The 16,914-nt window shown below is 42.6% G+C and overlaps 2 long non-coding RNA genes across 7 annotated transcripts in view; one reads left to right on the top strand and one right to left on the bottom strand.

The window, feature by feature from the left end:
- LOC140611774 (uncharacterized) overlaps positions 1-16,914 on the top strand; it is a 192,221-nt gene that overhangs the window by 81,700 nt on the left and 93,607 nt on the right. For all 4 annotated transcript variants that reach the window (XR_012012978.1, XR_012012975.1, XR_012012977.1 and 1 more), the window contains one exon: positions 16,629-16,705. This is a non-coding gene — a long non-coding RNA (uncharacterized lncRNA). The remainder of the gene's footprint in view (positions 1-16,628; positions 16,706-16,914) is intronic.
- The window catches only part of LOC140611773 (uncharacterized), a 74,265-nt gene that overhangs the window by 2,499 nt on the left and 54,852 nt on the right, over positions 1-16,914 (bottom strand). For all 3 annotated transcript variants that reach the window (XR_012012974.1, XR_012012972.1, XR_012012973.1), the window contains 2 exons: positions 7,159-7,251; positions 2,573-2,721 (listed from right to left, as the gene is read on the bottom strand). This is a non-coding gene — a long non-coding RNA (uncharacterized lncRNA). The remainder of the gene's footprint in view (positions 1-2,572; positions 2,722-7,158; positions 7,252-16,914) is intronic.

Genomic DNA, 16,914 nt, shown 5'->3' with positions numbered 1-16,914 from the left:
TTGTATACATGTAGCTGCCCAGTTTTCCCAGCACATTTTTGGGAGAGACTGCCTTTTCCCCCATTGTATATTCTTCTCTCCTTTGCCATAGATAAATTGACCATACAAGCATGGGTTTATTTCTGCATTCTCTCTTCTGTTCCATTGATCTATGTGTCTGTTTTTGTGCCAGTACCATACTGTTTTGATCACTACAGCTCTGTAGTGTATCTTGAAATCTGGGATTGTGATACTTTGAGCTTTATTCCCTCAGGATTGCTTTGGCTACTCAGTCTTTTGTGGTGCAAATTTTACTTTTATTTTCTCTAGTTCTGTAAAAAATACTGTTGTATTTTGATAGGAATTGCATATCTGTAGATTGCTTGGGTAGTATGGACATTTTGACAATACTCGTTCTTCCAGTCCATAACCAAACATTGGAAGTAATTTCACATCATCTGTAGACACATTTTTCTTTATATATCTCCTTTAGCAAAGGAAATAAAACAAAAATAAACTACTGGGACTACACCAAAATAAAAAGCTTTTGCATAGCAAAGAAAATCACCAACAAAATAAAAAGGCAACCTACTGAATGAAGAAAGATATTTGCAAATTATATATATCTTTTAAATATATAATTAAATATATAAATAATATATAACTTATAAAAAATAAAATATATAAATAATATAAACACTAATAAAAATTATATATAAATAATATTCTAAATATATAAAGAGCTTATACAACTCAATACCAAAAAAGCCCCACGAATAATCCAATTAAAAAATGGGCATGGAGGGATCCCTGGGTGGCGCAGTGGTTTGGCGCCTGCCTTTGGCCCAGGGCGCGATCCTGGAGACCCGGGATCGAATCCCACTTCGGGCTCCCGGTGCATGGAGCCTGCTTCTCCCTCTGCCTATGTCTCTGCCTCTCTCTCTCTCTCTCTCACTGTGTGCCTATCATGAATAAATAAAAATTAAAAAAAATGGGCATGGGACCTGAATAGACATTTTTCCAAGAAAGATATATAGATGGCCAACGGACACATAAAAAAAGATTCTCAACATCACTAATCATCAGGAAAATGCAAGTTCAAACTATAATGAGATATCACTTTATGCCTGTCAGAATGGCTAAAATAAAAAACATAGGAAATAACAATTATTTGTGAGGGTGCAGAGAAAATGGAATCTTTGTGTGCTGTTGGTAGGAATGCAAATTGGGGATAGCCACTGTGGAAAACAGTATGGAGGTTCCTCAAAAAAATAAAAATGGAAATTCCATATGATCCCATAATTTCATTACTGGGGTATTTACCCAAAGAAAATGAAAAACACTAATTTGAAAAGATATATGCACCCCTATGTTTATTGTAGAATTATTTGCAATAGCTGATATATGAAAAAAACAACCCGGGTGTCCATGGACTGAAGAATGGATAAAGAACACGTGATATGTATGTGTGTGTGTGTGTATGAATAAATAAATTTATTTATTCATTAGAGACACAGAGAAAGAGAGGCAGAGATATAGGCAGAGGGAGAAGCAGGCTCCCTTCAGGGAGCCCAGTATGGGACTCAATCCTGGGACCCCAGGATCACAACCTGAGCCAAAATCAGATGCTTAAGCACTGAGCCACCCAGGCGTGTCTATACAAGAGGATATTACACAACCATAAAAACGGATGAGATCTTTCCATTTCAAATAACATGGATGGATTTAGAGCATAAATGCTAAGTGAAATAAGGCAGTCAAGGAAAAATAAATATCTATCATGTGATTTCACTCATATATAGAATTTTAAAAATGAAACAAATTAGCAAACAAAGGTTTTTAAAAAGGCAAACAAAAACCACTCTTAAATAGCATAAACTGATGGTTGCTAGCAGGTAGGTGGGTGGAAGATGGATTATATAGGTGAAAGAGATTAAGAGTACATTTATCTTGATGAGCCCCGAGCAATATATAGAATTGTTGAATCGCTGTATTGTACACCTGAAACTAATATAATACTGTATGTTAATTATACTTCAATAAAAAAATACTGTTGAGAGAGTTAAGAAATAAATAGGCAAGGACAAACACTTTTCAACTGGAATGGAAAAGCAAACAATTTAAACCTACAAACTCATACTTAGTGTAAATCCTGAGGACCCATCCCAGCCGCCCAGCTGCCATTCAGTCTTCCTTAAAAGAAGGGCTTGTGCCTATCCCTTCACAGGAAGGAAAGACAGTCAGTGAGGAAAATCAATAGGCAGCTCAGAAGCAGAGAGACAGGTCGTAGGAAGGTACTTAGAAGACAGCCATAAGGGATCCCTGGGTGGCGCAGCGGTTTGGCGCCTGCCTTTGGCCCAGGGCGCAATCCTGGAGACCTAGGATCGAGTTCCACGTCGGGCTCCCGGTGCATGGAGCCTGCTTCTCCCTCTGCCTGTGTCTCTGCCTCTCTCTCTCTCTCTCTCTCTCTCTCTCTCTGTATGACTATCATAAATAAATAAATTAAAAAAAATTTAAAAAAAGACAGACATAAGACAATGGATTGGGATAAAGGATGGGAAGGGAGGGAGAGCAGAGATGTGTTGGCACTCACCTTGGAAGTCCCCTTGGTTATAGAGCTCATCTTGGCAGCACTGGTAGTTTTACCCGAATGTTTTATTATCTCCTAGTGTTGCTGAGAAGGTCCTTGGGACACACTTGCTTGAAGAACAACCTTCTCCTCAACATATTGTAAGAGCTTCCCTGTACAGAAGCAAACCCCAGAAGGAATTTCCCCTTTGAATCATAGAGAGAGCGATGCCCAAATGGGCTACCATTATTAAAGGATTCTGTGCTTCAAATCCTTTTGTCTTTAGTCTTTCCACTTCTCAAGGAGCCCTTCTGCATTGGTCCATGGAATAAACCAGTGGAGGGATGGTTTGTTAGCACTTGTTAGAATGGGAGTGTCATACTTCAATGAGGTGATGCAGAACAAGGATTGTCCAGTCTTTTTACCAGTGTCTCCCACCCTGCCTCCTCCCACCACCCCACACCCCCAGGTCTATCTGGGTAGAATTCAACATAAGAAAGTAGGGTAAAATAGAAGATGCACAGGAAAGCTCCAGCTGGCACCAACATCAGCACTTGTCTGATCTAATCTCTGATTCCTCAGATGAAGAATCTGAGGCTCAGAGAAATGCAAAACTTGGCTAAAGTTGACTGAGAGGTGATGTGGGTCTCCTAATTTTGTCTCGTGCCTGTTGCCTCCACCACCAACTGCTCTCAACATCAGGAGAACCACAGAAAACTAGCTCTATCTGTTGCTGCCCTACCTCCCCAGTTCTTAGAGGAATAGCCAAGGGCTTGCTCGTGAAAAGAAACAGGGTCTGAGAGAATGTATTAGTATCTTCAGAGATTCACTGACACTGTTAGGGTAGAGTATACTTCCTTGTCTCACTGACAATAGACATGGTCATATGATTTGCTCTGAATACTAAAATGTGAGCAGAAATGTGTATTCTATGTTCCAGCAGAAGCTAGGGTATACTTGGAGTATGGTTCTCTCTATCTCTCTTCATTTTTTTATTGTGGTACAATGCATATAAGGTAAAAAAATACTATCTTAAAAATTTTTAAAGATTTTACTTATTTATTCATGAGACACACACACACAGAGAGAGAGAGAGAGACAGGCAGAGATACAGGCAAAGGGAGAAGGAGGCTCCATGCAGGGAGTCCAATGTGGGGCTTGATACTGGGACTTCAGGATTATGCCCTGAGCCAAAGGCAGATGCTCAACAGCTGAGCCACCCAGGCGTCCCTATATTAAACATTTTTAATTGCACAGTTCAGTGGTGTTAATCTCCATGCTCTTTCTTCCCTCCACCATGACACCCAGCAATTCTTTAGAAAGCATCTTCTCCATCAACTTGAGTCCCAGGTTAATATGATTTAGAGTAGACATGCGGCTGACCCAGATGGTGTGAGCAAGAAATCTTTAATTTTGTAGCTTCTGACACCTTGGAGTCACTTGGTATAGCAGCGGTACTTAGCCTCTTAGTACTTAGCAGTACTTAGCCTGGCTGATACCAGGATAACACATGGCTGTCATCTCTAACTTGCTGTCCACCCTGCAGGCTAAAGACCATGAAGTTTCCATGCAATAGCATCTGACTTACAACTAAGTAGAAGAAAGTGTTTCTAGCTTCTAAAATCTCAAGGTGAAGGATGCAGACCGAGAATAAAAACATCTGAAAGCAAGGGCAAATGTATACAACTGAACATGTGCTTTCATTGGCACAGGGCATGCTCAAATGGCCTGATCTTCTGCCTTGTTGAGAATGGATTTTCCTCGGATGTGAGTCTTTGAAACAGGGTGTCACAGCCAACTTTCTCATTCTAAAGAGAAAGATAGAAATGAAGAGAAGCCAGGGCAGAGGGAAACATTAGTTCTTCAGTCACTGACTATCATTTCAGGCAGGGAATTTTTATTACTGTCTACCCCTAAAAACACGTAGGAAGACACAGACCAAAGAGATGTGATGGTGTCAAGTTGTCCACCCCCAGCCTGGGGCCACCCAATGCTTGCACAATCCCTGGTAGCCTGCCACCCAAGAGTACAGGTTCTTTGAGTGACCAAGCCCTCTGGTCACTGGGCTTGACAAGGGACAGATGGTGTTTGTACTTCTTCCAAGGATAGACTATGTCATGCTTAGGCGGAGGAGGAAATAAAAGCTTCATAAACACACTCAAGCCCTCTTTATGGTATTCACTTATATACCTGGCAGATGTCCAACTCATCAAAATTCCACCCTTTTCTGAACATGTCAAATGACCAAAGTTAGGTCGAAGTTTGAGAAGGCAGAGAAGGGTCTGGAAGTGATAGAATTGGGTTGAGCACAGGCAGTGTTCATGGTGGAACCCACCCTGGAGAAAGACAACCAGTTACTCATTTCCCCCTCAATTTCTGGCCCTTGATGTACTCACCAATATCTATCATATCCCTTCTAAGAACCTGGGCCTAAGGGAAGTATAAAAGCTTACAGTTTTTTTTTTACCTGGATTCTGGAGCCAGAGTGCCTAGGCTCAAAGCACCTAGAACAATGCTAGCATGACTAGATTTGAATAAAGTTTAGCTATAGCTGCTGCTATAATGCTCTCACTCGTCACTTTTCATAGAGCTCGTAATTCAAGAGCACAGATAGGCAGCATTTTTCTGAACCTGAGGCTTGGAAGATAAATGGGATTCAGGTAAGATTCATGTAAGCCTGTGAAAATCCCACTCCCTGAGGCCTAGAGGGAAAATGAAAAGGCAGTTGTCATGTGGAGAAACCACCAATACCAAGAATGAGGGTCCCAACCCTGAATCCCAGATTTTTGGTTATTTCAAGAGGTGGGGATGGAACTCCTCAAAAGCCAGTCTGGAGAGCTAAGAGTAAGGTGTCATCCTGAGGCCCACCACTGTTCATCTGAGACGTGGGCAAGTCAGAGTAAGGATGTACCGGCAGGTGGCCTGATAACAAGAAGTAGGGCTGCAGGTCCTGATGTGCAGGGCATTGTGCACAACATTGTGATGCTCAGACAATCTTGCCAGTAAACCAGGGGAGGTAAAGGTTATGTGCAGGTCTGGGTGGGATTCTTGGCCCAGCATAGGGATGCTTCCCTGAGACCACTGCTCAGTGAGAATCAAGACTCTACATCCAGCTGCCATGGGATCATGAAAGGAAATGACTATAAGAGAGAAAATGTCACCCTAACTACTTCTTACTACCAGCTTAAAGCACTCTTCCCCACTCACTAATTCACAGGACCAGAAGGTATTTTCTAACCCCATACGAACATGTAATGGGCAGAACATATAAGGGTGAATGAAAAAGAGTTAGGATGAAGATATGGAAGTTTTCCAGTTAACAAAATAAGCCTAGAAGTCAAAAACTAGAAAGTTTCATGTGAGGGCTATGAATGAAAGTTTGGACAGGGTGGTGTGTGTGTGAAGGTGTGCAGCAGGGAGGCATCTTGGGTTCAAATTATGAAGGTAACTGTCTTGGTTTCTTAGGACTACCATAACAGAGTGCCACCAACCAGGTAGCTTAAACAACAAAAATGTGTATTCTCACAGTTGTGGCATCTAAAAGTCTGAACATGGAGCCAGCAGGGTTGGCTCCTTCAGGAGGCTGTGGAGAAGATACTGTCCCATGCCTTTGTCCTGGCTTCTGGTGGCTGCAGCAATCTTTGTCACCCCTTGGCTTATAGACACATCACTCTGATCTCTGCCTCCATCTTCACATGGAGTTCCCTTGTGTGTCTCCCTCCTCTTTTTATAGGGATAGGGACACTAGCCGTATTAGGTTGGGGCCCACATTATTTCAGTATGACCTCATTTAACTGATAACATCAGCAATGACCCTATTTCCAAATAAGATCATATTCTCAGGTATCCAGGGCTTAGGACTTCAATATATCTCTTTTGGAGGTGCAATCAAAGTCATAACAGGAACAGAAGCCCTTGGATTCCCCCCTCTCAGTGCCCCATTCCTTCTACCTGGGTCCCTCTAACTTTGTCCTTTCATGTGTCCATCCAAGTGGCTAGCACTGCTCTCCTCAGGGACACTCTTTACTGTCTGAAAGCGGTCCATCTGAGAGTGGAAATTGGGACAGCCACTATGGAAAACAGTAGGAAGGGTCCTCAAGAAACTATAAATAGATGCACTTCTGGATATATAACTTAATGAAACAAAATCACCACCCTGAATATGTCTACACCCCATATTCATCACAGCATTATTCACCATAGCTATCCAATGGTAACAACCTAAGTATCTATCAACAAATGAATGGATGAAGGAATACTATTTGGCCATAAAGAAAATCTTGCCATTTATGACAACATGGATAGACATTGGAGGAATTATGCTAGGTGAAATAAGTCAGAGAATGACGAACACTTATAATCTCACTTACATAATAATTGATAGAAACAGAATAGATTGGTGCTTACCAGAGATAGAGGGAGAGTGTGGGGGCATACTCCTTAGTTTTGTGATCTTGGGGCTAAATTTATCCTTTTCTTTGAAAAACTTGTCATGCCCTGTCTTCCATTTTAAGTACCATCTTTATGGATAATGATCATTACAAAGAATACATGTTTGTTGCAAAAAAACCCTCAGAATGTAGAAGTATAGAATAAAAAGTGGAAGTTACCTGCCTTCTGGTGGCTTCTACATCCTGTGATTGTTTTCTGAGTGAGGATGTTCCAGGGTGTAGTCTTCCTGAGGCAACAACTGTTCTTGTAAACTGTAGAGAGGTAGTTTAAGGAAGTGGGTTTATGGATGAACATAAGATTCATCCCTAACTGGGTTCAAATTCCTACCCCTTCTGTTACTAGCTCTTCCAAAGTGGATGTTATTTCAGCTTTCCATGCCCCTCTTTATCTTTAAGCTACAAGATGATCATGGTAGTAGTCCCTATATCATGGAGTTGCTGTGAGAATTAAGTGATTTCACAAACATGGTAATTCTTGGCTACTTTTATTATTGTTTTGTATCTTCCTGCCTACTGGAGGTCTTTGAGCCAAGGAATAATGAGATAGTACAAGTTCAAGAATGTAAATTTTTTTTTTTAAGAATGTAAATTAACCAACGAAAAGCCCAATAAGGATAATAGCACTGTCTCTGAGGTGTGGATGGAAAACGTAAAAACAATTTTAAAAATTAATTTTTCCAGCTTTATTGACATATAAATGACATGTAATATTGCATAAATGTAAAGAATATAACAGTTTAAAAATATTTTTATTTAAATTCCAGTAAACAGTGTACTGCATATTAATTTGAAATATATATATATATATACTGTGAAATTACTACAATAAATTTAATTAACATCCACACCTCACATGGTTACAAATTCTTTTTCTTGTGATGTGAACTTTTAAGGTTTACATTCTTATCAACTTTCAAATATATAATATTGTTAACTATAGTCACCGTGCTGTGCACTATATCCCCAGACCATTTCATAGGTTGCCTTTTAGTTTTGTTGATGATTCCTACACTGTGCAGAAGCATTTTGTTTTGATACAGTCCGAATAGTTTTACTAGTTTCAGAGGCAGAGCTTAGTGATTCATCAGTTGCATATAACATCCAGTGCTCATTACATCATGTGCCTGCCTTAATGTCCATCACCCATTTACCTCATCCCCTCACTCCCCTCCCCTCCAGCAACCCTGTTTGTTTCCTAGTGTTAAGAGTCTCCCATGGTTTGCCTCCCTCTCAATTTTCATCTTATTTTTCCTTCCTTTCCCCTATGTTCATCTGTCTTATTTCTTAAATTTTACGTATGTGTGAAATATTATGGTATCTGTCTTTCTCTGACTGACTTACTTCACTTAGCATCATACCCTCTAGTTCTAGTCACATCACTGCAAATGGCAAGATTTCATTCTTTTTGATGGTTGGGTAATATTCCATATTATATCCATATATATTGCTTCTCCATTCACCTCTCAATGGGCATCTTGGCTCTTTCCATATTTTGGCTGTTGTACGCACTGCTGCTATAAACATTGGACTGCTTGAGCTACTTTGAATAACTATGTTTGTATCCTTTAGATAAATACCTAATAGTACAATTACTGCGTGGTAGGATGGTTTTATTTTTCAGTTTTTGAGGAACTTCCATTCTGTTTTCCACAGAGGCTGCAAAAGTCTGCATTCTCACCAAGAGTGTAAAAGGGTTCCCTTTCTCCACATCCTTGCTAACATCAGTTGTTTCCTGTCTTGTTAATTTTAGCCATTCTGACTGGTGTGAGGTGGCATCTCATTTTGGCTTTGATCTGTATTTCCCTGATGACAAGTCACGTGGAACATTTTCTCATGTGTCTGTTGGCCATGTGTATGTCTTATTTGGACAAACGTCTGTTCATGTCTTCTGTCCATTTCTCAACTGAATTTTTTGCTTGAGTTTGATAAGTTCTTTATCGATTTTGGATACTAGCCCTTGACCTGATAAGATCATTGCAAATATCTTCTCCCATTCCATAGTTGCCTTTTAGTTTTGTTGGTTTTTTCCTTTACTGTGCAAAAATTTTTATCCTGATGAGGTTTCAGTAGTTCACTTTTGCTTTTGTTTCCCTTGTCTCCAGAGACATGTCTAGAAAGAAGTTGCTGCGGCTGAGTTCAACAGATTGCTGCCTGTATGTATTCTCCACTAGGATTTTGATGGATTCCTGTCTCACATTTAGGTGTTTCGCCCATTTTGAGCTTATCTTTGTGTATGGTGTAAGAAAGTGGTCCAGTTTCATTCTTCTGCATGTGGCTGTATAATTTTCCTAACACCATTTGTTGAAAAAATGTCTTTTTCCACTGGATGTTCTTTCCTGCTTTGTCAAAGATTAGTTGACCGTAGAGTTGATGGTCCATTTCTGGGTTCTCTATTCTGTCTCATCGATATATGTGTCTGTTTTGTATCAGAACCATACTGTCTTGATGATCAGAGCTTTGTAATACAGCTTGAAGTCCAGAATTTTGCTGCCTCCAGCTTTGGTTTTCTTTTTCAACATTACTTTGGTGATTTGAGGTCTTTTCTGGTTTCATACAAATTTTAGGGTTGTTTCATAGATCAATGGAACAGAATAGAGAATCCAGAAGTGGAACCTCAACTTTATAGCCAAATAGTATTCGACAAAGGAGGAAAGACTATCTATCCACTGGAAAAAAGACAGTCTCTTCAATAAATGGTGCTGGGAAAATTGAACATCCACGTGCAGAAGAATGAAACTAGACCACTCTCTTGCACCATCCACAAAGATAAACTCAAAATGGATGAAAGATCTTAATGTAAGACAAGATTCCATCAAAATCCTAGAGGAGAACACAGGCAACACCCTTTCTGAACTTGGCCACAGTAACTTCTTGCAAGATTAATCCATGAAGGCAAGAGAAACAAAAGCAAAAATGAATTATTGGGACTTCATCAAGATAAGAAGCTTTTGCACAGCAAAAGATACCATCAACAAAACTCAAAGACAACCTACAGAATGGGAGAGGATATTTGCAAATGACATATCAGATAAAGGGCTAGTTTCCAAGATCTATAAAGAACTTCTTAAACTCAACAGCAAAGAAACAATCCAATCATGAAATGGGCAAAAGACATGAAGAGAAATCTCACAGAGGAAGACATAGACGTGGCCAACAAGCACATGAGAAAATGCTCCGCTCACTTGCCATCAGGGAAATACAAATCAAAACCACCATGAGATCCCACCTCACACCAGTGAGAATGGGGAAAATTAACAAAGCAGGAAACCACAAATGTTGGAGAGGATGTGGAGAAAGGGGGACCCTCCTGCACTGTTGGTGGGAATGTGAACTGGTGCAGCAACTCTGGAAAACTGTGTGGAGGTTCCTCAAAGAGTTAAAAATAGATCTGCTCTATGGACCCAGCAATTGCACTGTTGGGGATTTTCCCCAAAGATACAGATGCAATGAAATGCCGGGACACCTGCACCCTGATGTTTGTAGCAGCAATGTCCACAATACCCGCACTGTGGAAGGAGCCTCGGTGTCCATAGAAAGATGAATGGATAAAGAAGATGTGGTTTATGTATACAATGGAATATTACTCAGCCATTAGAAATGACAAATACCCACCATTGGCTTCGACGTGGATGGAACTGGAGAGTATTATGGCTGAGTGAAATAAGTCAATTGGAGAAGGACAAACATTATATGATCTCATTCATTTGGGGACGATAAAAAATAGTGAAAGGGAATAAAGGAGAAAGGAGAAAAAATGAGTGGGAAATATCAGAAAGGGAGACAGAACATGAAAGACTCCTAACTCTGGGAAACGAACTAGGGGTGGTAGAAGCAGAGGAGGGTGGGGGGTGGGGGTGATGGGCACTGAGGTGGGCACTTGACGGGATGAGCACCGGGTGTTATTCTATATGTTGGCAAATTGAACACCAATAAAAGATAAATTTATTTTAAAAAATTTTAGAGTTGTTGGTTCCAGCTCTGTAAAAAATGCTAATGCGGGCAGCCCAGGTGGCTCAGCGGTTTAGCGCCACCTTCAGCCCAGGGCCGGATCCTGGAGATTCGGGATCCAGTCCCACGTTGGGCTCTCTGCATGGAGCCTGCTTCTCCCTCAGCCTGTGTCTCTGCCTCTCTCTCTCCCTCTCTGTGTATGTCATGAATAAATAAATAAAACCTTTTAAAAATTGGTATTTTGATAGAGATTGCACTGAATGTGTAGGTTGCTCTGGGTAGCAATAGACAACTTTTGGGGTAGCATTAACAATATTTGTTCTTCCAATGCATGAGAATGGAATGTTTTTCCTTTTCTTTATGTCTTCCTCAATTTCTTTCATAAGCATTCCATAGTATCCAGAGTACAGATCCTTTACCTCTTTGGTTTATTCCAAGGTGTCTTATGGTTTGGGGGACAATTGTAAGTGGGATCCATTCCTTCATTTCTTTCATCCGTTCATGTTTAGTGTATAGAAATGCAACTGACTTCTGTGCATTGATTTTATATTCTGCGATTTTGCTGAATTCCTACATCAGTTCAAGCAATTTTGGGATGGAATCTTTTGGGTTTTCTATATAAAGTATCATGTTGTCTACAAATAGTGAAAGTTTGACTTCTTTGCCAATTTGGATGCTTTTTATTTGTCTGATTTCTGAGGCTAGGACTTCTAGCACTATGTTGAACAGCAGTGAGAGTGGACATCCCTGTCTTATTCCTGACCCTGGAAGAAAATCTCTGTTTTTCCCTGTTAAGGATGATATTCACTGTGGATTTTTTGTATGGCTTTTAGGATACTGAGGTAAGTTCCTTCTGTCTTTATACTGCAGTGAGTTTCAATCAAGAAAGAATGCTGTATTTTGTCTTTTATTAATGTTGTGTATCATGTTGATTTGCAACTGTTGAACCACCCTTGCATCTCAGGAATAAATTCCTTTTGGTCATGGTAAATAATCCTTTTAATGAACTTTTGGATCCAATTTGCTACTATCTTGGTGACAATTTTTGCATCCATATTCATCAGGGATCTTTGATCTGTACTTCTTTTGGGTGGGGTCTTTATTTGGTGTTGGGATTGATGCTGGCCTCATAGAATGAGTTTGGAAGTTATTCTTCCATTTCTAGTTTTTGGAACAGTTTCAGAATAGGTACTAATTATTTAAATGTTTGGTGGAATTCCCCTGGGAAGCCGTCTGGCCCTGGACTCTTGTTTGTTAGGAGACCTTTGAGATCTGATTCAATTTCTTTGCTGGTTATGGCTCTGTTCAGATTTTCTATTTCTTCCTGTTTCCGTTTTAGTAGTTTATATATTTCTAGGAATGCATCCAAATTGCCTAATTTGTTGGGATATAATTGCTCACAATATTCTCTTATAATTGTATTTCTTCAGTGTTGCTTGTGATCTCTTTTTCATTCATGATTTTATTTCTTTGAGTCCTTTCTCTTTTCTCTTTTTGATAAGTCTGGCTAGGCATTTATCGATTTTATTAATTCTTTCGAAGAATCAGCTATTAATTTCATTGATCTTTTCTGTTTTTTCCCCCATATCATTGCTTTATGGTCCACTCTATTATTTTTCTTCTCCTGCTAGATTTAGGCTTTATCTGTTGTTCTTTTATCAGCTCCTTTAGATTTCAGGTTATGTTGTGTCTTTGCAACTTGTTTCTTGAGAAAGGCCTGTGTTGCTATATACTTTCCTCTTAGGACCACCTTTGCTGCATCCTCATAGTTTAGGGGACATGTCTAGAAAAATGTCGCTACAGGAATACCAGAGAAATTGCTCTCTTCTAGAATTTTTATACTTTCAGATCTCACAATTAGGTCTTTGATACATTTTGAGTATATTTTGTGTATGGTGTAAGAAAATGGCCTACTTTCATTGTTTTTGCAAGTAGCTATCCAGTTTCCCAACAGCACTTGTTGAAGAGACTTTTTCCCATTATTTTTTCCTGCTTTGTCAGAGAGTAAATGATCATATAATTATAGATTTTTTAGTGTTGTTTTATTAATCTGTGTGTCCATTTTGTACTAACAGTATACTTTCTGAGTTACTACAGCTTTGTAATAGAACTGGAAGTCTGGAATGTGTTACCTCCTGTTTTGTTTTTCCAAGATTGCTTCGGCTGCTTGGGGTATTCTGTGGTTCCATATAAATTTTAGGATTGTTTTAGCTCTGTGAAGAATGCCGGTGATATTTTGATAGGAATTGCATCCAAAGTGTAGATTTCTTTGGTTGGCATAGACCTTTTAACAGTATCTGGCCTTTTTTTTAAATTTTTTTAAAATTTTTATTTATTTGTGATAGTCAGAGAGAGAGAGAATGAGGCAGAGACACAGGCAGAGGGAGAAGCAGGCTCCATGCACCGGGAGCCCAACGTGGGATTCGATCCAGGTCTCCAGGATTGCGCCCTGAGCCAAAGGCAGGCGCCAAACCGCTGCACCACCCAGGGATCCCAGTATTTGGCCTTCTAATCCATAAGCATGGAATGTCTTTCCAATTGTGTCATCTTCAACTCTTTAATCATTGTTTTATAGTTTTCAGAGTATAGGTCTTTTACCTCTTTGGTTAAGCTTATTCCTAGGTATTTTAATATTTCTGGTTCAATTGTAAATGGGATTATTTTATTAATTTGTCCTTCTGCTGTTTCATTATTAGTGTATAGAAATGATACAGATTTCTGTGTGTTGTTTTTGTATCCTGTGACTTTACAAATTTATTTCTCAGCTATAGAATGTTTTTGAAGGAGTGTTTAAGGTTTTCTGTGTGTACTATTATGTCAACTGCAAATAGTGAAAGTTTTACTTCATCCTTGCAATTCCGGATGCACTTTATTTCTCTTTGATGTCTGATTGCTGTGGCTAAGATTGAGAGATAGGGAGGGAGACAGGGCCAGACCAGGAGGGACAGAGAGTGAGACCGGGAGGGAGAGACAGAGACCCGGACGGAAGGACAGGGAGGGAGACACAGAGCCAGAGAGAGGCTTCGTGCCTCCATGAGCAGGAGTCCCTTGGGACTGAGCGGGGGGCTCAAGGCCTCAAACCCAGCGCCTGACCAGACTACCCGGCAGAGGCATAGGCATTCTCCACTCCGCTCTGAACTCCGCGAAGGGCGGGCCTCTGTGCGGGGGGCGGGCCCAGGGGCGGGAGCGGGGGTGAGGCCACAGGGTTCCAGGAGCTTGCCCCTGCGCCTGAGCCCGAGCGTGACCTGAAGGGGGCCGGGGCGTGGCCGCAGGAGGAGCTGTGCGCAGATGCAGAGACCTGGGCACGGCAGGAGGTTGCGCGGCCGCACCCCCAGTCCAGGCCCGCGGTTCCCCGCGGTTCCCCGCGCTCCGGGCTCGCGGCAGCGGCTCTGCAGGCCTCGGCCCCCTGCGCGCAGGTCAGCGTGGGCCCCGGGAGGTGTGACGGGCCCTGGGGTGGCTGTGCGAGGGGCATCTGACCCTCGCTTGTGGCGCAGCGGGTGCCTGGGAGGGACCGGGAGGGGGACAGCGGGCCTTGGGGCTGCATGGAGGTGGCCCCGTGGCGAGCCGGACCCACACCCTTTGGGCCGCCAGGGTGCCGGGCAGAGGGCTGCGGGGAAGGAGTGGTGGGACCTGTTGGCGGAGGGGGGCGGCGGTGGGGCCTCCTACAGGTCAGGCCAGGTCTCCTTTGGGCGGCTCAGGGAGGGTGCGGGGCCCCTCCCCCGGGCTCAGGGAGGTACCGCGGAACCCATGTGCGTGCGCTCAGAGGGGTTAGGGTGCAGGCACCTTGCAATGTCAGGGCACGGCCTTGGGACGGTGGCTTGAGGGCCTGGGCTGCTGGGCCCCAGGAGCCTCCCCAAGCCCTTGGCTCTTACTCCGCCCCCCTCCCCCTCCCAGCTCTCAGGTCCCTCCCTAAGCACCCCAGCCTGGCCAGGAGCCCGCCCCTCCCGCTTGGTCCCTGTCAGGTGAGTATGGCTACCTCTGAAATTTTTGCATTTTGAAAACGTTCTCCTTTCTCCACAGCCTCCCCAAAATTTGGTGTTTCCTGTCTTTTTAATGTTCTCACCGGTGTGAGGTGGCATCTCATTGTGGTTTTGACCTTTATTACTCTGATGGCCAGTGACCCAGAGCATTGTCTTGCCTGCTTGTTGGCCATGTACATATAGGTCTTCTTCCGTGACTTTTCTGTTCGTGACTTTTCCCGTTTTCTGGATGGGATGGTTGGTCTCTTTGCTGTGGAGTTGCAGAGGTTCTTCAGAGATCTTGGATGCTGGCCCTTTATCTGACGGGGTCATTTGCACATACCTTCTTCTCCCATTCTGTGGGCCACCTTTGAGTTATGTTGAGTGTTTCTTTTGCTGTGCGGAAAGTGCTCATCTTGATGAAGTACCAGCGATCCATTTTCGCTCTTGTTTCTCTGGACTTTGTGGCTGATGTAATTTGCAAGAAGTTGCTGTGGCCCAGTTCAAGAAGGGTGTTGTTTCCCGTGTTCTCCCGGGGGGTTTTGATGGAATCTTGTCTCACATTTAGATGCTTCATCCATTTTGAGTTTATCCTTGTGTTTGGTGTGAGAGGAATGGTCCAGGTTCATTCCTCTGCATGTGGCTGTCCAGTGTTCCCAGCAGCCTTGATCGAAGAGACTGTCTTTTTTTTCCCATCTTTCCTGCCTGGCCAAATATTAGTTGCCCGTAGAGTTGAGGGTCCACATCTGGATGCTCTCCTCTGTTCCATTGATCCATGTGTCCGTTTCTGTGACAGTACCACACTGTCCTGATGCTCACAGCTTTGAGGCGCGCCCTGAAATCTGGCATTGTGCTGCCCCACCCCCACCCCCTGCATTGGATTTCTTGGCTACTATTCCCGTGGCCGTTCGGGGTCTTTTCTGATTCCACACAAGTCTTCAGATGATTTTTTCCAGCTCTCTGAAGATAGTCCATGGTATTTCTGAGAGGGATTACACTATTTGTGTAAATTGCCCTGAGTCACGTTGACATTTTCCCCAATATTAATTCTTCCAAACCAGGAGCATGGAACCTTTTTCCATCGCTTTGTGTCTTCCTCAGTTTCTTTCAGACATGTTCTGCAGTGTTTTGGGTAGCAATCCTTTACCCCTTTGGTTAGGTTTATTCCTAGGTAGCTCATGCTTTTTTTGGGTGCTGCGGTTGTATAAATGGGGTTGACCCCTTCCTCGATGTCCCTTTCCTCGGTCTCATTCTTCGCTTACAGAAAGGCCACTGGTTTCTGGGTCCCGAGTTTGTATCCCGCCACACTGCCAAACTTGCTGTAGGAGTTCCAGCCATCTTGGGTTTTCTAGGTACGGTATCGTGTCATCGGTGAAGAGGGAGAGTTTGACTTCTTCTTTGCCGATTTGAATGCCTTTTATTTCTTTTCATTGCCTGATTGCTGAGGCCATGACGTCTCGTACTATGTTGAGAATAGCAGCAGTGAGAGTGGACATCCCCGTCTCGTGCCTGGTCATCAGGGAAAGGCTCCCAGTGTTTCCCCATTGGGAATGAGAATTTGCCGCGGGCTTTTCGTAGATGGCTTTGAAGATGCTGAGGGACGTTCCCTCTATCCCGGTACTCTGAAGCGTTTGGATCAGGAATGGATGCTGTGTTTTGTCAAATGCTTCTTCCTCTGCGTCTCTTGAGAGGATCATCTGGTTCTTGTTTTCTCTCTTGCAGATCTGATGAAGCACCTTGAGTGCTTTCTGAGTGCTGAAGAAGCCTTGCACCCCGGGGATAAAGCCCACCGGGTCATCGTGAGTAACTTGTTAATAATGTCCTGTTGGATCCCGTTGGCTCATAGCTTGTGGAGGTGTGCATCCGTGTTCATCAGGGACATCGGTCCAGAATTCTCCCTTTGGGTGGGGGGGGTCTTGGGTTTTGGAGTTAAGGTGACGCTGGCCTCCAAGAACGAGTTTGGAAGTATTCCATTTCTTTCTATCTTTCGGAGCAGCTTTGGTAGCAC

Source organism: Canis lupus, chromosome 20 (assembly GCF_048164855.1).
Source record: "Canis lupus baileyi chromosome 20, mCanLup2.hap1, whole genome shotgun sequence".
Classification (NCBI taxonomy): domain Eukaryota; kingdom Metazoa; phylum Chordata; class Mammalia; order Carnivora; family Canidae; genus Canis; species Canis lupus.
The sequence above is the reverse complement of the archived record's forward strand: the minus strand, read 5'-3'. Positions and strand labels throughout refer to the sequence as shown.